General features: G+C 44.9%; 1 protein-coding gene across 16 annotated transcripts in view; it reads right to left on the reverse strand.

Annotated features, from left to right (window-relative positions):
* The window catches only part of PTK2 (protein tyrosine kinase 2), a 255,266-nt gene extending 234,498 nt beyond the window's left edge, over positions 1–20,768 (reverse strand). For all 16 annotated transcript variants that reach the window (XM_027572051.2, XM_027572041.2, XM_027572038.2 and 13 more), the window contains exon 1: positions 20,586–20,768. The gene's annotated coding sequence lies outside the window, so the exon portion shown is untranslated. The remainder of the gene's footprint in view (positions 1–20,585) is intronic.
* Between the last annotated feature and the right edge of the window lie 1,200 nt (positions 20,769–21,968).

The raw sequence follows: 21,968 nt of genomic DNA on the forward strand, positions 1-21,968 counted from the left end.
ACACAGCAAACAAGGGACAGCGCGATCAGGCATTCAGACACTAGCTTATCTTAGAATCATGATGCTATTCTGGCTTCCCAAGTTACCCAGATATTATTACTGTTAAAACAATGGACAAGATTCGGCCTTTCCAAAGCAAACATGACAGAAAATTTCTTTCTAAAACTGAGTAACATTCAACACGACATATTGACAAATTGTAAGATACCTAGCTTGAATCAACCATGTAAGGCTGAGCCCCTGGCAAAGAAACGGTCTGCTTGATGCTAACTGCCAAATAAAGCCCAAACGCACTATTTCTTAACGTGCAACATTCTAACAATTTAAGTCATTTGTGAAGGTCTCTAATGTCCGAAATATACAACCACGTCACATAGGTGTCCCTTCCTCTAAGCTCAGTGTACCAGTGGTTTCTGCACTCATGCAAGCCGTAACCTGTACTCTGAAGAACACAGGTCAGAAGTAACTTTCTGAAAAACCAAAGATATATAAAGACTGTGAACATGATCATGAAAGTTATCTGGGCAAACAAAAGCTTCTTTATGCTTCAAAATAATTTTCTAGCCAAACACATTCTAACACTAGACGGTGGAGCAGCTCACAGGTCATAGGTCACTGAATCCCATTCATCTGTGTGCCAGCATGTGGTACAGGGTCTGCCGTCCAACTGGTAGTAAGCTACTGATAACGTGAATACATTAGGGAAATGAAGAGGCAATATTACTAATTTCTGAAAACCCAGTATTAGGAAAAACAACAATAAATTGCCTGTTCTATATGCAGAGTAAATGGTGAATACAAACTGCTTGCACTTCTTAGACACACTGGTCAAACTCATCAGGGAATGATTAAGATTAGCTTTTAAATTCCCACAACAGAGGGGGGCCTGAGTGGCTCAGTTGGTTAAGCAACTGCCTTCGGCTCAGGTCATGATCCTGGAGTCCCGGGATCGAGCCCCGCATCGGGCTCCCTGCTCAGCGGCGAGTCTGCTTCTCCCTCTGACCCATCCCTACCTGCTCAGCGGCGAGTCTGCTTCTCCCTCTGACCCATCCCTACCTCATGCTCTCATTCTCTCAAACAAATAAATAAAATCTTAAAAAAAATAAATTCCCACAAGAGAAATAACTACATCGCTAGGAACTTCGTTTGCTGAACTGCAGGCTGATCCTTCCCTAACTAGCCATGTACTAAGAACTATATTATATCACATTTATAAAAGTGATGATAATCTCTACTTAACAGATGAGAAAACAGATTTAGAGCTTAAGTAACCTGGGCAACATGCAGGAAACAAGAATCAAGTCTGAGAGTCAAAGCCAAGACCTGTCCAACACCCATTCTATTAACCACAATTCTGTTCTACACTGTAAATAATATCCCCAGAAAATTCTACTGTGCAAAGGCTTAAAAATGTGAAAGAAACACTATTCTACTCAAATTAATAGGCACAGTTAACATATTCAAGACAAGGCAACCCTTCAATTATATACAAGAGAACTAACGGCTATTACAGTATACCTAAGGATCGTTTTGTCTTCCTGAGAGAGATACCAAAAGGACCCATGAACCAAATTCATGCAGTACTTAGAAGGAAATCTCCTGCAAGGCCTGGGAGTGGTAACTGCTCAGGAGACACAGTCATGCGGGCATCAATGGCCTAAGTGAAACTGGAGATCATTACATGTCTAACTGGAAGCAGTTTGCAAAGCGAAGGGTCCCAGATCAAGGCAAGGAAGAGTAAGTACATCCCCTCCTGCCCCTCCTAGAAGAAGCAACTAGAAAAGCCGGACAAGGGGCGCCTGGCTGGCTCAGTTGGTTAAGCGTCTGTCTTCGGCTCCAGTCATGCTCCCGGGATCCTGGGATCGAGCCCTGCACTGGGCTCCATGCTCGGCAGGAAGCCTGCTTCTCCCTCTGCCACACCCCCTGCTTGTGTTCCTGCTCTCACTATCTCTCTGTCAAATAAATAAACAAAATCTTAAAAAAAAAAAAAAGAAAAGAAAGGCTGGAGAGAATAACTACAGAATAACTACAGAAGCTATCTGACCACTCTGAAAAGTAAACTGTAGCAGGTGCATTAGGAAGCAAAACTGGAATTCAAACCACCACCAAATCGGCAGATTTAACACGACGGAAAGTCTCCTAACATAATATCCTAAATGTGGAGGGCACATTCCAAACTTATCCAGCATAGCAAGAACCAGAAACGTGTCAATTCCTGTGGGAGACGAAATTCAACATAAGCCAATACCAAGAAAGAAACAAATATTAGAATCAGCCCACAGAGACTAGTGTACAAATAATTCCACAAACACGCATACACACAACATACTCGATACCACAAATTCTTCTTTTCCTTTTATCTCTTAAACCCACTGGCTCTGGCCCCCACCACTCCACAGAAACTTCTTCTAAGACTCACCAATGACCTCTGCACTGCTCAATCCAACCATCAGAGCTCAGGTCTCGACCTTTCGGCAACAACTGACAAGAGTTGATCTCCCACTCCCGTTCTCACAATTTCCTTCTTACCCCACAGATGCCCTCTCCTTCCAGAGTCCCCCAGGGCTCTGTCCTTTCTCCTCTCAGCTATGCTCACCTCCCAGGCAAGCTCATTTCAATTGCTCGTTCTACGCTAACAAAGCTACAACTTGTCCCTCCGGCTCAGACCAACCACCTGGCTGTTGTGTTGACTGTTGTTCACTCTGCACCACAGCCACCACCTCAGCCTTCTGTGCGCCACCAAGGAGAAGGCAAAGCGACACCTCCCAAAACCCCTTCCTGCTACAATTCAGGGTGGAAGTTAAAGCTAACCAATAAGAGGAAAGATTGGCAAAATGAAAAGAAACATTATTTTCTTCAACTCTGCCAACCCTCCCAATGGTAGTGATGGATTCTAATTCCCTGTATTAAGAACCGTCTAGAACGGCCCGTGTTTTCCTGACTAAACCCTGGCAGGTGTACCCTATGCTGGGACCCACTTCTAGGTCCCTTGGAGAAATGGAGCATCACCAAAGAGAACTGCATAAAACGTCCAACACCTCCAAGCCCAGGTGCTGACCGACCGGACCCGCCCGCCACCCCCCAAACCTTCTCACACACAGCTTTCTCCATTCATGACAACGTCCACCTTCCAATTGCTGGGGCGAGAAACAGCGGATATCATCCGGGCCTCTTGTCTTCCTCCCACACTCCCCATCCAGTCTTGTCAGCAAGTAGTGTTGGTTCTTCCCACAAAACAGGCCCAGACATTGTCCCCCTGCCATCACCTTCACCAGCATCATCGTGACATGAGCCACCATCATCACTCACCCAAATGACTACAGCGCTTTGGAACAGGCCTCCCTGCTCCCAGCCCTGCCACCGTAGTGTACGTACACGGCTCCCCACAGAGGGCTGGTTCCAAACCTAGATCAGATGGCGTCACTTCTCTGCTCCAAACCCTAAATGGTCCCTCACCTTACACGGATAACAAGGAGTTCATTAAATCATGTGTGACTGAACAGCAGAAGAAATGTGTTGAGGAAAAGTAAACTTGTCGGAAACGACCAGCCTTTCCACAAGAACAGCTGCTCCAAGGGGAGGACGTCAGGAACAACACTGAGAGCCAGCGAAGGAATGAGGCCAAGGACTGAGCGGGTCTCCTTGACGGCTGCTGAGCCAACAGGTGTTACCCACATCGCTCGGCTACTTGTCCCAGGGGTCAACGGGACTGAAGAGGGGGCCTCTGAGAGCAGCCCGTACGGAACTGCGCATGAGAGCACTTTCAAAGACACTGAGAAAACGCTAATTTAATACAACCTGCTAATACAGATTATAACTGATGACAGTAAAAATATCTGCAGAGCAGAAAAAGGGTTAGCTGGAAAATTTACGAAGATTATGAACTATAAGGTGCTTAAAGTGTTTAAGCTATGGTTATTCAATGTATTATTCATCCGCAGGTGCTCTGTGGAAAGTATTCTCATCCACCATGTGTCACTGAGCCAGTAGCATCAATCAACAACAAACTTCATGAAGATAGCCTGACCTGTCCCACCACACAGCAGTTCAATGGTTTGTGCAAGGCTCTGCTGTGACTTTTCGACCTCAGAGCCAAGACGGAAATCTTTCTGAACAAAAAGACGCTCCTTCAGTCATCATTATTACCAAACACACGCTCTTCATGCCGCCAGAAGTTAGAGCAGCACCCGGCTGACTCAGGCGGAGGAGCGTGTGACTCCTGATCTCGGGGTTGTGAGTTCAAGTCCCATGCTGGGCATAGAGGTTACTTAAAAATAAAAAAATAAAAGCTAGAGAAGAGAGAAGCAGCTTTCTGTCCCTGCACAGATCTGCAGCAGATGTGTTTTCTGAGTTCAAACTAGAGTTCCAGCAACATTTCTCAAACCTCAATGCAAGTACAATGAAAATTCACATATTTCAAAACCCACTTAATCGTGCAACTGAAGCACTTCTATCAGACCATCAATCGGAAGAGATTAATCTGCACTGTAACAATGTGTGGAAAGGCAAACATCAAAAAGGATCTAGTGGAATTCTATAAATGTCTGCCAAACAATGAATACACTAAACTGAAATGATATGCTTCGGAACTGATATCAGTGTCCAAGAACACCCAGAGGCATGAGGACACTGTCAAAGACGACATATGTAAATCTGCCGTGCAGATCAGCACCGAGAGATAAACAGTTGTAACTGGTTGTGACGATAGGGAACACTAACTTTGAACTCCAGTTAAGAAAAATGTTATCCAATCCTCCCCCTGAAAAAAAACTCCATTCTGATCAGTAGACCCATGTTATAATATATATATGCGTACTCAGTAATTATTTGGAATTGTCAATAAAAATTTTGTAGAAATTAGTGTTCTCTCCTGTTATGTAAGTACTTACATAATATCCTTCATTTTGCCTATTAGTCTGCAAAACCTAAAATATCTACCATCTGCCCCTTCACAGAGAAGCCTCCCGATCCCTTTCAGTCAACTTCCCCAGATTTTCCGCACACAGGTACAGCTAAGGCACATATCACACATCTTTAACTTCTCAGCTGTTTTTTTTCTTTTTAACTTAAGTCTGCCATTTTAGCTTTATTCCTTATTAATTTTACTTTGTTGATTTTAGCACGTTACAACCTGTCGAAATATTTTAAAATTCTGGTTCTAAAAATGAACAGTCTCCCAGCATTAACTCCTGATCTTTATTCAAATTCCTGATGAAAACATTACGACAGGTGTCAAGTATGACACACTTCTGGAGACATCTTCAATTGTGTGCAGAAATTCTGGTATTTTAGTTTGTGGCAAATTACACTACATGTGGTTGCAACCTATCTTCTACCTAAAAACGGTAATTTCTTGAACTCCCTAGTAATGACAGAAATAATAATATACTTTTTAGGCTTCATGCAGTAAAGGATTAAGCTTGCCCCAAGAAAGATTTGGCCATTTCCCAGCTCCTGGGAAGTCACCTCTGAGCCCTTGGAGTCTCCTGCCTGACACGGCGGTCTTCGTTTAGCCGGGGGCCTTGGGTCACACCAGACAGTTTATGCTAACAATGTGATTTCTGGTGGAGCCTTGGGCCACACACAACACCAGCTTGATCTCCAGAGGGACTGGAGACTGAACTCAGCCATGCAGGCAGTGCCTATGAGGCAACCCCCTGATAAACACCCTGGAAGGTGAGCTTCCCTGGCTGGCGGCATCAGTGCTGGGAGAAGTCAGCAGCCTGCACTGGGAGAGGACAACTAGAAGCTCATGCTTTCTCTTCCATGGACTTCGCCTGTGTTCCTTTCCTTCACTGACTCTGTCCGCATCTTTGCACTGTAATAGACCATAACCATGAGTATAACGGCTTTTCACACTTCTGTAAGTCCTTCTAGTGAACCATGGAACCTGCAGGTAGTCTTGGGGGCCTCCCAAACTCCAGGTCTTGATGATTTACAATGTACTTTCACTAACACCACAGCAGTGTCTCTTCAGCAAGAGGGGTGCTAGTTTAAAATGCAGGTGACTGGCTTCCACATCAGGGACGAGAATTCAATGTCTCTGTGGGATAATACCAGGCATTTGCATTTTTTTTTTTTTTTGAGGGGGAAAAGAGCCAGTCATGAGGGGGTGGAACAGGGCAGGAGACGGAGAGAATCCCAGGCGCTGACCACTGACTCGGGCCTGGATCTCACGACCCTGAGATCATGACCTGAGCCGAAAACAAGAGTCGGAGGCCCAACCGACGGCGCCAGGCACGCTGTCTGCCTCCAGCGCACTCTCCCTGGTGGCTCTGACATATACTACTTTCAGGCCCACTGACATACCCAAAAGCTTCCTGAGGCAGTGACCGTCTTGTTTTTTTAATTTACTCATTTGTTTATGTAAACTCTACTTATGTAATCTCTACACACAAAGTGGGGCTCAGACTCACAGCCCCAAGATCAAGAATCACACGCGCCACCCACTGGGCCAGCCAGCCACCCCGGGACTGTCTTTTTTTTAATGAGTCCCCATCAGCGCAGATGCTCAAGAGTCAAAAGTGACTCATGAAAATGCTTTAAATCTGGCAAATAAGTGAGAAGAATTGGCATTATTAGTTCTTCTAAAACTTAGAATATGTACATGTGTGAGATCTGTTTTGTCATTTCTTAAATATCCAAGATAATGTACAAATAAATGACTGAACGCAAACCACATGTTACTCGGATACATTTGAGCAACAGATTCAACGGTGTCCATTTCTTACCCATTTTTCAGTTACATCAATTTTTTTCAATCTCCTGACAGTTAATAGGGAACCTGAGTTTTATAAGCCGTCTTCACACCCTTCTCATCTACTAAAAAGATCACCAGTGAGCTAAAAGTCAAGACAGCTGAGAGTGTCTTGAGAGTTCTCCTCCCTCAATATCAAGGAGCCATTTACCCTCTCTGGGTATTTCTATATCTCTAAAGTGGGAGCTCTGGACCAGATGATCCCTAAATTTAGATCAACCTCTAAAATCCTAGACTATCTAAAACAATAAAAATAAAGGAGGCAAACACCCAGTGGAAAAGTTTAAAATTTCCAATGAAATGGTTGAAAGGACAGACTCAAAAATGAAAATCAAACATGAACTCTTCACCAACCAAAGAATCAATTGTGACCTGTCAAAAATTAATTCATACGTAGACAACTAAATTACTCCTGCTACCTCTTTTATCAAGTCAATTCCTTAGGACACAACTAATGTATTTTTTCCAAAGCAAAAAGCAAAGCTTTTTTTGCCATGACACAGCCAAGGAGATTCCAAACTTTTTTTTTTTTAAGATTTTTTATTTATTTATTTGAGAGAGAGAATGAGATAGAGAGAGAGAGAGAGAGCACGAGATCCAAGAGGGTCAGAGGGAGAAGCAGACTCCCCGCTGAGCAGGGAGCCCGATGCGGGACTCGATCCCGGGACTCCAGGATCATGACCTGAGCCGGAGGCAGTCGCTTAACCAACTGAGCCACCCAGGCGCCCGAGATTCCAAACTTTTTGCCTACACTGGAATCACAATTACCCCCAGCCTGAAATCTTAAAAGGTGGTATCTTAAACAGCCTAGGGTTTTTCACCTCTAACATCTACACAGTCACTGAATTCCATCATTTCTTATATCTTTGCCTTTCATGACACTTGGCCCTTAATGGAGGTCACAGTTTTTCTCAACAGGAAAAGGGAAACTTTCTCAGACATAAACCCATTTCCAAACTCTCCCCTCTAAATATTCATCTTCTATAAGGCAGCCATATATGATCAAAAACAGCAAATCTCTGCAGGGATTGCTATCATCTGTAGTCTGTAATTCCTAAATTACATATGCTGATGTCAAACATGAACCAATCCAGTTTAGACTCCAGAATACCACGTTAATCTGCCTGGTGCGAACATTAACCACCAGCTGCCCAGTTCCTCCTGCGTTTGTTCATGAAGAGCTAACTGTAACAGTAGGGGTTAGGTACTTACAACTATTAACTACTAATGCACTTCTGAGTAGACAGAAAAACTCAAAAACTCATTTTTGGAACTGACATAGCCAACTAAAAGTGACACTGGTCCACCTCTCACAGCCATGGGACTATTAAGACATGCCTAATAGTTTATAAACTTTAGCTTCATCTAATGCACAACAGCATGTTGAAACATCCATGCCAATCAGAGTCCCAAACACCTGGCGGGCCTTCTATGTACCAAAACTGTGCCTTGTTTTGTCTTTTGGAGGGGAGGGGAAACATCTTCATTGGTGGCTGTTATAGTTCAGCTGGTACAGTTGGGCTTAGGCGACAGTTTTTTGTGTCTGTGTTTTATGTAGTGGTCTGGGATTTATTACATTTAGAGTAAAAGTCCTGTGATTTGGATGCTTAGCCTTCCCTACAGCCTCACACCTGTGCAGAGTGTCAGACGTCTACAGCCTAATAACAAGGAGTGCCCCCACCTTGGGGTTGGGCTCACTTTTGATAATGGGATGAAAGCCCAAGCGTTCCTACCCCAGGAAAACAACTCGTGTGCATGCACACGATTCTGCTTACTATTTCTCGGGTTCATGGACCTAAGAGAGAGCATTTCCTCCTTAAACAGCAAACAGTCTGATCAGTAAGCACTTAAAAACAAAAAGATCTTCATGGACTTTTCACCAAGGGAGAAATCTGGAAGCCATCCTGGAATTGCTCTGGACACCCCCACTCTCGGCCCCGCCTCTTCATTTCCCTGGTCTGAACCTGGAGACTGACTGAGAAACAGGCTTCAAATCACCCTCTCTCCAGTTCCTCAGTCATGCCCTTAATTAAGGCCTTCTTCACTTGTGTGTACAATGTAATTGTATAATTAAAAGAACACAGGCTGTTAAATTGGACCATCTGAACTTTGCCCATCACTTTACTAGCTGGGCGACAGACACCAGGCAGCCATTCCCTTAATGACCAAAGCTTGGTCCTCTCCCTTCTGAAGTGCATTACTGCAACACCTCCCTGACCGATCCTTGTCCTGGCGCAACCACCCTCCTGCCATTTGATCTGCTCCTGTCAGAGTCAGCCACACGCTGTTTTGATCCCGCCAATAGTATCAACCCACCTCCTTCTCAACCCAATCCTTTCTGTACTCCTAAACATTGGTAAAAACATTCAGTCCCACAAACCCCAGCCTCTCACACCTCTGCACCTTTACAGGGGGCATGTCCTCCATAAGACCCTGCCTGCTTCCCACCTTCCACTCAATTTCTACAGATCCCTGCAGACAGCCAGACCTGCGGAGGTCTCAGCATCCGGTCCACAGCCAGTTTTTGTATGGTTCCTGGGCTAATAAAAGCTTTTACCTTTTTAAAGTGTTGTTAAAAAAAAAAAAAAAAAACCAAACTGTGACAGGCCCTATGTGGCCTACAAAGCCTAAAATGTTTACTCTCTGACCTTTAACTGAGAAAGTCTGCTGACCTCTGAGCTTGACTGTGACGGGGGACATGTCCTCCAGGTCCCCAGAGCACTCTGCTCTGGCACCACCACTGGGCATCACACTGCCTGCCCACTGCATCACCCCCCTCCTGTCTGTGCCCCCGGGGGCGTAACTACACCAGGCACAAGACAGGTATTTAATACTATTGACTCTTGATCAACCAGATCCATGTATACAGATTTTCTTCGATACACGCCGCATAGTAAATGTATTTTCTCATAATTTTCTTAACATCCTCCTTTCTCTTAACTTACCTTTTTATAATACAGTATATAATACACATATGAAATACGTGTTAACTGTAGATTTTCAACTATGGGGGCATCCAGCGGCCTGTATTGTTCAAGGGTCAACAGTCCTAGCACTTTGTATGTGTACCCCGTCCCACGCAGTAACTGTACACAGCCCCTCGAAGATCACAGATACTAGATTTTATAGATACACACAGTTATCAGAAGTCACATGACTGAAGGCAAAGCACCAATATTTGAACCTTCACATCCTGTTTCCTAGATAAGATGCTCTTCCTATTAAAAAGACCTGCCTCTACACAAACTACGATACCTCAACACCTTCAATCACTAATACCTGAGACTTTAGCTCAGGGTAAAATTTAATTTCTGACTCATTATTTAATTTTGATAACTTTCAAATTAATGCTACATTTTGTAAACAAAACAAAAATGAAACAGACAGCCTAAGTAAGCATTGGGCAGATATGTGTAAGTTAAATATCAGCACTTAGTGATTCTCTACTCTGTGCACCACAGCCTCTGACGATCCCACCTATACCAGTCCGAGAACCCACACCGCACCTTACGGACAGGCTCCACGATAAGCCTACCAAAGAGGCTTCATCATCTGTCTAGCTGTTCCAGCTCTAGTCAGACTCCAGAAAAAGTCAAACTTGACGCATCAAGGACACTCGTACTAGCGGTTCTCCAAAGCAGACCCACGTACCACTGCAAATCCCTGATGAGGTTCTCAAGAGTCCGGCCAGCACTGTGAAACAAAACGCTCCACGATGATGAAATGTCCCATCTCTGCACTGTCCAATGTGGTAGCCACTAGCCACACTTGCATAATGAGCACCTGAATTGGGGCTAGTGTGACTGTCACACAGAACTTTTAATTTTATTTAATTTTAATTTAAATAGCCATACATGGCTAGCAACGACTGTAGGAAACACAGATCCAAGGCTAGACTCTCAACACTGGAGGGAAATGAAAAAGAATCTTCCCTGGCTCCGTAACTACAGGCTATGTTATCTGGCCCAATCTTTCCCCTGAAAAAGACTAAAAAAGATCTTAAAATCAATCAGAAACTAACAATAAGGAAATAACAGGCCAAAATTAAAGTGCAATCAGGAACCCAAAGAGATCAACAAGCACAGAAACCACCTTTGCCCTGAAGTCATTTGCCAATTCTGAAATTCTTCAACTTTCATTTTTACAACCATGCAGGGAAAGAGGAATAGGAATCAAAAGCTAGGTCCCTCAGGGTGTCTAACCAAAACTCCTACACCTCAATAAGCAGGACCCTAAAGGCTACACAGCTCAAGATAAAAGAAGCCAGAGGTGAATCATCTCTCCAGTAAAATTACAGCACTGGGTGGTCCAAAAAAACCTCAAACCTTAAACTTGCTTTAAGGTGATCCCAAACTGGCTGAAGCAAAAAAGAAAAAAAAAATGCTCTCTGGAAGGAGCTACATCTTCATTCTATGCCTCACAAGTGTCCACAAATAATCAGAATTAAATTAAGAATCCTACAAATAATATCCCACACCATAAATAAAAAGTATCTCAAAATGAATCACAGACCTAAACATTAAACCTGAAACTTTTCTAGAGGGGGATGGAGGGAAACACAGGAGAAAACCTCTGTGACCTAGGATTAGGCAACAATTTCTTAACACACTTAGCACAGTCCAGGGGCGCCTGGGTGGCTCACGTCAGTTGAGTGTCTGCCTTCGGCTCAGGTCGTGATCTCGGGATCCTGGGGTGGAGCCGGGTCGGGCTCCAGAGCGGGGAGCCTGCTTGTCTCTCTGCCTCTGCCCTCCCCACCCCTGCTCCTGCTGCTCTCTCTTGCTCTCTATCTCAAATAAAATCTTAAAAAACAGAGAGAGGAGGCAAAAACAAGCCATACCCTGAGAAAAGCACAGCACACATCTGATAAAGACTTGTATCCAGAATATATAAAGAAGCCACCAATAAGAAAAAAAAAATTTTAATACGCAAAAGATTTGAACACCAAAGACTACATGGGTGGCAAAACCACAACAAAAGACCATTACACACCTATTAGAATGGACAAAAAGCTAAAAGATTTAGAATACCAAATGTTGCCCCAACCATCCAGAGTGACTGGAACTCTCACACAAGACTAGGAGGAATGTGAAATGGTTCAGCCATTCTAGAACAGAGTTTGACACTTCCTTAAAAAGCCAAACATGCACCTACCACATGATCCAGCCATTACAGTACGAGGCCCAACCACTCCCAGGAGAAATAAAAGCTTATGTTCACACGAAGACTTGAACAAAATTACTGAAAGGCTTTATTAGCAATAACTCAAAACGAGAAATGACTCTCCATACACTGATCCCGTTCGATGTCATCCCAAGCAACATCAGGAAGAAATTTTTTGGAAGTTAGCAAGTGATTCTAAAACAGATACAGATCTGCAAAGGGTCAAGGATAGCCAAGGTATGCTTAAAAAGGAACCACGTGGGAAGAGTTCCACAATAAGACTTGTTATAAAACTAAAATAATTGAGGCAACTTAAACTGGGCAGTACCAGTGGAAACTGAGAGAGTCCAAAAACAGATGCACATACATACAGACCTTTCATTTACAAGAAAAGGGGCACTGCAGAGGGTTGGGGAAAAGATGCTCTTTTCAATAAATGGTGCTGGGACACCAAATGTCCACATGTTAATGAAGCTGGATCCCTTCTTCAGATTATACACCAAAACCAATTCTGAGAGAATTATAAAGTTAAAGGTTAAAAGCAAAAGTATAAAAGCATTAGAGAATAAATGAGGAATTAGTTCATGACCTCAGGGCAGGGAAAGACACAAAAAGCATACAAAGGAAAAGGCTGATAAACGGCACTAATTAAACTTAACAACTTCTATTCATGAAAAAAAAAGTCAGTGAAACTGCATATGACAAAGTGGGAAGAGACAGCAGCAAAATACATAACCAACAAAGAATGTGTGTTCTGAATATATAAAGTCTACAAATCAATTTAAAAATAAGCTAATAGAAAAATATAAGCACTTCGTAAAACAGTGAATCGGAATGGCCAGTAAATGTATAAGAAGATGTGCAACCTCACTGTAACCAGGAAAAGGCTATTTAAAACCACAAGGCAGCAACACAACAGAAACCACCAGAAGGGGCGGGGCGGGGAGACTGACGCAAGACCAGAGAGGCGCTGAAGCAGTCATGAGAGAGAGGACGGGTCAGTGGCCAGGGCCTCCCAGTGTAGTGAGGAGCAATAGGAGAGTCAGTCACTGGGAGCTGCTCTGGGCCAGGCGCTCTGACGTACGTTTAATGGTGGTCACAGTCTATAACTGACTATAACTCTAACTTTAACTTCACTTGACCGATATAAGGAAAAAGAAATTGTTCTGGATCACTTTTTCTCACCAGCTCATGCCTTTTCTTTTCTCCATCACAGTGCTGCACCACTAACTCAAAGTTTGATGGGGGCCAGGGGAGGTACATGGAAACATCCTTTGTACTTTGTGTTGAGATTAGGTACACTGAAGCCCACCTGTCTATCCCTAACTCTTCTTCTCTACCTTTATAACAGCTTTCATATACTTAAAGACCACAGGGCCCCCTCGGCAGGAGCAGACTCTTCTTCAGTCATTAAACCAGTTACGGAGGGCCGCCCCCTATACTAAGAGGAGGAAGCTGTGAAGGACCCACAGATATGCACAGGGTGCTGGAGAGTCCTTGTCCCTGAGCTCACGGTATTCTATCTGCCTACAGGTGCATCCAACTCTGCATAAGACACAGGAGAAAGTAGGCACATCACCAATCCCATCTTTGAACACTAACTTTTATCTAGCTCTGGTCTTAGGAAAAAAATAAAGGACAAAGGCAAAACAATATGTATTAAATTTAGATATGACTTTAATGCTAGGCATAGAATCAATTCACACAATACTACTTTAGTAGTCACCCCAAGACTTGGAAATCATCCTGACTCTAGTATAAGCAAGCCAATCTCTCAGCACCAAAACAAAACCACCAGGAACACGTGCCTTAAGCACCCACACGTACACACTTTCCTGCTATTTGCCAAAAACCACAAGTCCAGGGGCCATACAAACTATTTCAATGCAAAATTATTTATTTAAAATCCAAACCAAGAATCAACAGAATTAAATGACCTCAGCATAAAACATTCCAAAATCCCTAAACAAGATAAGTTGTGAGGTCTTCCCAAGACTCAAAAAATCCTGAAAAACATACTTAAGAGTCCTGAAGTGAAGGCAATCTCATTAGCAAATCTAAGTGATCAGAAGCCATATACATACCTCTGCCATTTACGACTGATTTTTGCCTGCTACGACTTGCATTTCTTTTAAAACACTTTAAAGTAGTGGTTCACAGACATTAACATGCAACAAAAGCTCCTGGACAGCAAGTTAAAACAGACTGCAGGCCCCACCCCCAGAGTCTGATTCAGGAGGTCAGAGGTGGGGCAAGAGCACACGCATTTCCAACCAGTTCCAAGTGATAGTGATGCAACTGTACTTTGAGAACCACTGCAAACAATCAGTACTGGTTTACTGTGTGTGCGCGCGCTCGCACGCGCCTGTATTTCCCTTCACAATAAGCAAGACTAAGGGGAACTTGCTGAGGAAGAACAAACTACTTTTTTTACCCAAATACTAACATTTCTTGCCTGAGTGAAGGTAAGTGACCTGTCACTCAAAACGTTTCCTCCGAACAACAACGTAACAGTAAAAGCCTCTCTGAGCAGATCACGGGAAGGCCGGCGTGTTGTGGAACTGACAGTGTTAGGAAGATGGATTTTTAAAAATGGTTTCAGGGCATAATGTAAAACCCTTGTAAAGTACATGATGAATCCAACTGATTAGTGAAAGATACATTAGAGCTTCCAGACCAGTCATCAAGGATCTTTTATAAATCCCACTCATTCTGGGGCGTCTCCTGCCTCAGTTGTTAAGCGTCTGCCTTCGGCTCAGATCATGATCCCAGGATCCTGGGATCGAGCCCCGCATCGGGCTCCCTGCTCCGCGGGAAGCCTGCTTCTCCCTCTCCTACTCCCCCTGCTTGTGTTCCCTCTCTCGCTTTCTGTGTGTCAAATAAATAAATAAAATCCTTAACAAAAAAAAAAATCCCACTCATTTTTTGCCACTTCAAGCAACTTCCTATGTCTTCAGAATATATAATGAGTCCTAATGAACACAGGACCAATTCCTACAAAATCAATTTCTAGAAAAAAACACTTGAAAACTGTAAAGGGACAGAGAAAGGCTTTTTTTCCTGCAACTCAAGTTTGATAATATTTGTAATCTAAAATAAAGCAGACAAAGGCAGAAACACAGATAATCCAAGTTCTTCCCTGGTATCAAGTCCTACCTGGTTTTTAAGTAAGGTTCTTTTTTTTTTTTTTTTTTTAAGATTTTTTTATTTATTCATGAGAGAGAGAGAGAGAAAGAGAGAAAGAAAGAAAGAAGCAGGCTCCCAAGGAGCAGGGAGCCCGATGCGGGGCTCGATCCCAGGACCTTGGGATCATGACCTGAGCCGAAGGCAGACACTTAAACCATCTGAGCCACCCAGGCGCCCTTAAGTAAGGTTCTTTACCAAGGCAAACAAAAAACAGTGGACTGCTGACTGATGTAGGAACAGTTCTCCAACAACTAATAAGCCTGGGTTCTTTCATTCAATAAATATTATTGTGTCAGACACTGGGGATGCCATAGTGTGTAAAACAAAGTTTCTGCCCTCGTGCTGCTTAAATTCTATAAAAAGACACACAATGCACTACAAATATGGAATGTATGAAACCATTTCAGCTCTTTCTTCAGTCCATCAAAGACAAACACATGGTGCTTTGGTCACAAGTAGACCCAACAAGCACCTACCATTCACAGCAGAATCCAAAGCACCAGATGGCCGGACTTTTAAGATAGAATATGGAGGCAGAAAGGAGATCCTAGGCACAGACAGCCCAAAGATACAACTTTTTAGGTTCTTCTGAGCCTTGGTTTTGGTCCACTGGCCCCAAATAAAGGAGTACAGAGTACATCAAGTCTTAAAAGCATGACGGAAAATTCTAAATCGGTGAGAATGAGCCTATTCATTTCAGAAACATTTATAGAGCAGCAATGTGTTAGAGATTACAAATTCTAGGATTTACTACAAGGGGATTAAACCTGTATGAGATATGTACAACTTACTTTTTCCCTTACGTTACTCCTTGCTTCCCATGAAACTATATTCATAAACATTGACAATGCCCCCCCCAAAAAAGTCACCAATGAAAAAAACTCTGTAAATGTAGAGGTTATTAAAACATAACCTTTAACAAAGAAGAAGCATTAATCACTGCACTATGCTTTATATATTTTTATTTAACTAATTTTAAGTTAATTTAAAATAAACTATTTTGGTATATTTATTAAAATGTTTACCTACACCATGTTGGCCAGATCATAGCTTCATTATATGAAAGTGTCAGATTCAAAAAGAAAATATAATTATTTAAACTTTCCCAGACACGGTAATTACACTTGCACGCTACTCACTCCCCCTTCAGAAGGCTGGGTTCAGATCTGTGAGACTACTGCTTCTCTAGTCCTGTGTAGTCCTAGAAGCTGCACAGAAAGTTCAGCAGGCTGGCCAACCGGGATCTGCCCCTTGTGGACCAAGAGACCCACGGCAAGCTCCTCAAACTCCAAACTTCCAGTGTTTCGTCTATAAAATGAGGATAGAAATAGCTCAACTCAATGGTTCTCATGAGGAATCAAGGAGATAAAGCATGAAAGCAATCAGCTCAGGTCTGGCACGTTTCATCTTCCAGATTTAACTCGTTGGTAAAAAGGTAGTAACACCTACCAACAACACACAGTACCCACACAGGTACCCAGTAACATTACATCTCTTCCCCTATCAGTGGATAATATTCACATGTATAATTTTAGTCATTTTTCTTGTTCTGAAAAATGAGTTTGCAGTAAATGGCAATGTATATCAATAAGATCTAGGCAGGATTATTTTAATTAAATACAAAGTTTGCAAGAAAACATCTTCATGTCCTGACAAATAAGTAAATTTTGTGATGATGCTACTAGTTTCCTTCTTGGAGGCTTTCAACTACTAAAAAGTGGTAATAGTGCCATTCAAGCGAGAACATCTATTTCATACTTTCCTCTAAAAACCATTTCATTAGTGTTTATGCAAATCAGACCATAATTAACAGCATTTGCTAAAAATTCCATCTATCCTGAAAGTTGAATTACATATGCCTATCTGAATTTTATTTCCATGATAGAGGCTAGCAACAAAAAACAATACAACTGTTATAGCTAGGAAGAGAGGGGGTTCTTCTGCTACTTTATAATCAGAAACACATTAATATAGTTCTGAATGGTAAGATTTGGCACAATTCCTAGAAATTAATGTCAGAAAGTGGTAGATAGGAATTTAATTTTTCCTACACTAGGTTGCCTTTTGGTAGTAATGAAATGAAGAAAAAAAACCTTGGCAAAATGTTAGTAGAAAGAAAAAGCCATCAGTGGTTCAAATAATCCACTACTAAACATGGTTTTCAGAAGAGACATAAGAAAACAACTACTTAATGCAGCTGATGAGGTAGTGAAACACAGGTACACCCAAACAGGAGCTGCAACCGCTCTCAGCCTTTCCCACCGAAGAACCTTCTAAGGACAGAGATGCAACTTCATATTTGAATGCTTACTTCATTCACAAACTTCCTGGAGTTTATTACTATTGACTCATATAAGGTCATTTACTTTGCCCAAGTTTTTAAAATTTGCATTTTAAATAACTTATATAGGCATCAGTAAAAATTCTCAAGACCCCTACAGCAATATTTTGCTAATTATTTAAGGGATTTTAGTAAGGAGATACAGTAATGAAAATAAGTTCTTAAGCTAAAGCTTTCAGGCAAAATAAACTACTATGAAAACTAAGCTTTACTGATTTACAAGCCAAAAAAAAAAAAACACCTCATTTCACAAATGATAAAGATAATAGAACTTTTAATTACATTGAAATTTAAAACAAGATTTTAGCAGAAAACTGTCTAAACTGAAAATGTTTAATTTCAAAAGTTAAAGATTTACATATTAAGACTTTGAATCTCATCTTCTGTTGTGTTACCCTTAAGACAATTATTTTCTCAAAATTAAGACACTTAAAAATACAGAAAAAAAGGTTTCCATAAAATCTTTAGATATGAACTAAGATCCTCCTTCTCTAAGTCAATACTAACATCCAAAAAAGAATAGTAATTTTCAAAACTATTCTTTATTATACTGTAGAATATATACATACACAGAATATACTATAATTTTTTCTGTGGGAACTAATCAGTATTTTTTGTAAAAGGGGTATCTTTAACAATACAATTTTGTTATTTAGACAATTTCCCCAACTTTCTAGCGAGAAAAGTTATGTGATTTGCTGAAGAACCCAATTTTAAGAACTGGGACATCAAGTTCTGTAATTTCCAACAATGGGCATGGCGTGCTAAAGATATGATGTTAGTTAGAAATGTTTTAATGATCCTCACTGCAGCTCCTAACTTCTGGTTTCCCTGAACACCTCAACACCGTTGGATTCATGGAGCTTCACTCCTAATCTAACACAATTCACCTCCAACAGACCGCCAGCCTGAAAAGAGGCTGAAGTCCTATCTCCTCTAGGGCTCTGCCCCAATACTCTTTAAAGCCCCAAACCTTAAATACTAAGTTTTGGATTCAATGTCTTTATCTAAGGACTTGCTTCTTGATGCATCATCACCTCTGAACAATGTGTAGGTCCTTCTATTCAGTGCATGTACTCAAGTCTTAGGTTGATTGTGGGACCCTTTAAAAGAGCAATGTGTTTTTTTTTTAAAGATTTTTTTTTTATTTATTTATTCATGAGAGACAGAGAGAGAGAGAGAGAGAGAATCAGAGGGAGAAGCAGGCTCCCAAGGAGCAGGGAGCCTGATGTGGGACTCGATCCCAGGACCCTGGGATCATGACCTGAGCTGAAGGCAGACGCTTAACCATCTGAGCCACCCAGGTGCCCAAGAGCAATGTGTTTTTAAACAGTCTTTTCCCAGTTTTCATTATTAAACTGGATTCTCTGATAACCACTGGAAAGATATTAGAGGATTTGTAATATTTGATCTTGCTGCTTCTACAACATTTAGTACACGAAAGTATTCAAGACACTAGTGGTAGGCTCAGGATTTCCCCTCCAAGGACAGCCACAAATATAAAACAATGTACTCATAAAGACACTGTAACACAAACTTTCTTTAAAAGTTTCACGTGTTTAAATATCACAGGATTTAAAAATTATCTCCAAACTGCAATTGCATGAAAAAATTACCTACAATGTACCTCAACAAAAATAAGGCCAACACTAATTTATAATGTATCTTTCAATCACTTCATCCACCTTTCAGGTTTCTAGAGATGAGACAACTGACCAGCGTTCACAGCGGTACCATTTCCAAGAGAAGACTATTTTCATTACCCGTTTTACAAATAAAATATTAAGGGTGAGGCTCTGGTATTTCATTTCAAACAGTAATGGCCTATTTTTCCAACCATGAAAATGTTTACATTCTACGTAAGAATCCCAGCGATGGTCGTCTTAAGTACAGATCCCCAAATTCTTACACGCCTTCAGCTTGAACGTATTTCAACCAGTTCCCATAATTACTACAATATTACTATTATCTTAGTCTCACTGCCAAAAACCCAGCTGCAGGCTAACTATGCAAGAATGAGACACTGTTGAAATGACTCAAAAATTATTTCTTTTTACCCTTAGTGCATTAAGCTAAATCCTGCAATTAAATAAAACCAGGCAACACACACACACCCCCCCCCCCCCCCCCCCCCCCCACACACACCCACCCACCCACCCTCTCCTGAGAAAGAAAGGAACCGAGAGAGAAAGAAACAGCAAGTCGTTCTTCCACCTCAGCCGGCAGCAGAGCTGGGGGCTGGGTTGGGAAGAGGGGGAAACTTGGAGGCACAATGAATCGAGGTCTCCGGGGCCATCGCCCAGAGAACCACAGGGGTCACAGTAAGTTGAGCGCCAGCAGCGGGGAAGGAGCCGGTCCGGACCCGGGTTCGAGGCCCGCCCTTCCCAGCCTTGAGGGCCAGTGAGTCCTCATTCCGGGTCCGGGCGATTCCCCCGGGGTCCCCAAGGATTTCCCTCTTCCTCCTCCTTCCTCTCTCCCCCCTTTTGTTTTTGAGGCAATCGGCCCGCTCCCAAAGAGGCCGGCTGCCCTCCCCAAGCCCCCCCCCAGCCTCCCTGCGCGCTCCAGCCTTGAGCCCCCGCGCCTCTCCGAGGCCCCCGAATCCACCGCCCTGCCCATCTTCCAGGAACCACCCCCCGGCCTCATATCCCCCAAATCCCCCCCTGTTTACCCGAGCCCCCGGCCTCCCCACGTCCCCCAGCCTGCCGAAGCCCGCCGGCCTCCCCACAGGTCTGTCCTCCACCCATCGCCGTCCTCCCGGAACCCGCCCCCTCGTCGTCCCCCCTTCCGTGGCCTCTCCGTGGCCCGTGGCCTCTCCGTGGCCCCCGGCCTCCCCACATCCTCGTCCTCCCGGAGCCCCCCAGTCCGCCCCACATCCCCCGGGCCGCCCGCGCCCCGGTCCTCCCCACAGCGCCGCCGTCCCGGGGCCCCTCCCTCGTCCTCCCCACTTCTCTCCGGCCTCCCCACATCCTCGACCTCCCGAGCCGCGCGCGGGAGGGGCCCGTCTCCGCCGCATCCGCCGCCCGGACCGGCTGGTCGGCCCCGCTCGGCCCTCCGCCCGCGGGCCGCGGCCCTGCCAGCCCCCAGCTCCAGCAGTCGGCCCGCCCGCCCGCGCCCCGGCCCCCGCCCCGGCCCCGCACTCACTCGGACCGCGCTGGCTGCCTGGAGGCGAGGGCAGACCACTGCGAGGCTGCGCCGCGAACGGACGGGCGGCGCTCCCTCCCACGCCTCACGCCGCGGGCGCACAGCGGTCCCAGCCCGGCGGCGGCGGCGGCGGCGACGGCGGTGGCGGTGGCGGCGGCGGCGGTGGTGGCGGCGGCGGCGGCGGCGGCGGCGGGCTTGCGCCCTCGGGGCCGTGCTGCGTCGGCGCGGGCCGCGCGTGCGCGGCGACCGGCTGAGGCGCGCGCCCCCGCCACGGCGCGCGCCCGCTCGCGTCCCCGCGCCAAGCTTCCGCCTCCCCAGAGGACCGTGCATGGGCCCGGCGGCCCGCGCATGCCCAGGACGCCACGGGGCTCCGCTCTTGAGACCGTGCGGGACAACCGCGCCGGGCATTCGGGAAGGCCGGGGACGGTGCGCGGGCGTGGCGGCCGGGTCGGGGGAAGCGTCGGCGGGAGGGTGAGAGGGGCGGCCCGCCGAGCTGACGTCCCGGGGGGTCCCACCGGCGGCACTCTGGACCGGCGGGGTTGGACCGACCTCGGGGACGCCCTCCCACCCTCTGCCCTGCCCCCCCACAGCCCGTACGCGGCCCCTTTGCAGGGCCTCCCACGCCCGCCGCCCTGCAGCCTGGCCCCAGGGCCTAAACCCGCGCTGTCGCGCCCCGCTGTGGGCCGGGGCCTGGCCCGAGTCCTCGCGGGTGTCCTCGCCAGGCTTCCCGCTCACCCCGAGGAGTTAGGTGTCCCGGGCCCCTCTGCACACAGGGAAAGTGAGGCGCAGGGGTGTGTTGAGTGGCATCACAGTCAGTGCTGGGCTGTGCTTAGATTGGATCCTGGAAGATGGCCTGAAAGGGGCTGAGGGAGGCGGCTGAAGATGGACAGATGTGGGGCCTGCGCGCTGGTCTTGAGGCTGGAGAAGGAGCAGAGAGAGGACCCCCGGGACTTGGGAGTCACCAGGCCCAGGGCAGCTGAGCAGAGCGAGGGCACCCAGTGGAGGGGGTAAAAATGCACTCGTCCAGGGGCTTCTCAAGGCGTCCTTAGGAGCCTGGTGTTTGTTCTTTAAGCAGCAGGGAGCCTTTGGGGGAGGGTTTCAAGCAGGAAGTAATATCTGATTTGTGTTCTTTAAAAAAAAAAAAAAAAAAAAGACAACCTTGCGGTAGGAACTGAAACCAGAAGCAGGGCAACTTTCATTTTTATGGTATCACTTTGATCCTCACCACAAGCCAGGAGGTAGGTCAGGCACGCACTCCTTTTGAAAGGTGAACTTCCTGAAGCTCAGAAAGGTAACGCACCATTCCGTTCTCAGAAGCTATAATTTGACTCTAGTTGTAACAGAAGCAGGCGAAATAAAACAATTTTGCTTAGTAAGAGTTTT

Source organism: Zalophus californianus, chromosome 4, assembly GCF_009762305.2.
Source record: "Zalophus californianus isolate mZalCal1 chromosome 4, mZalCal1.pri.v2, whole genome shotgun sequence".
Classification (NCBI taxonomy): domain Eukaryota; kingdom Metazoa; phylum Chordata; class Mammalia; order Carnivora; family Otariidae; genus Zalophus; species Zalophus californianus.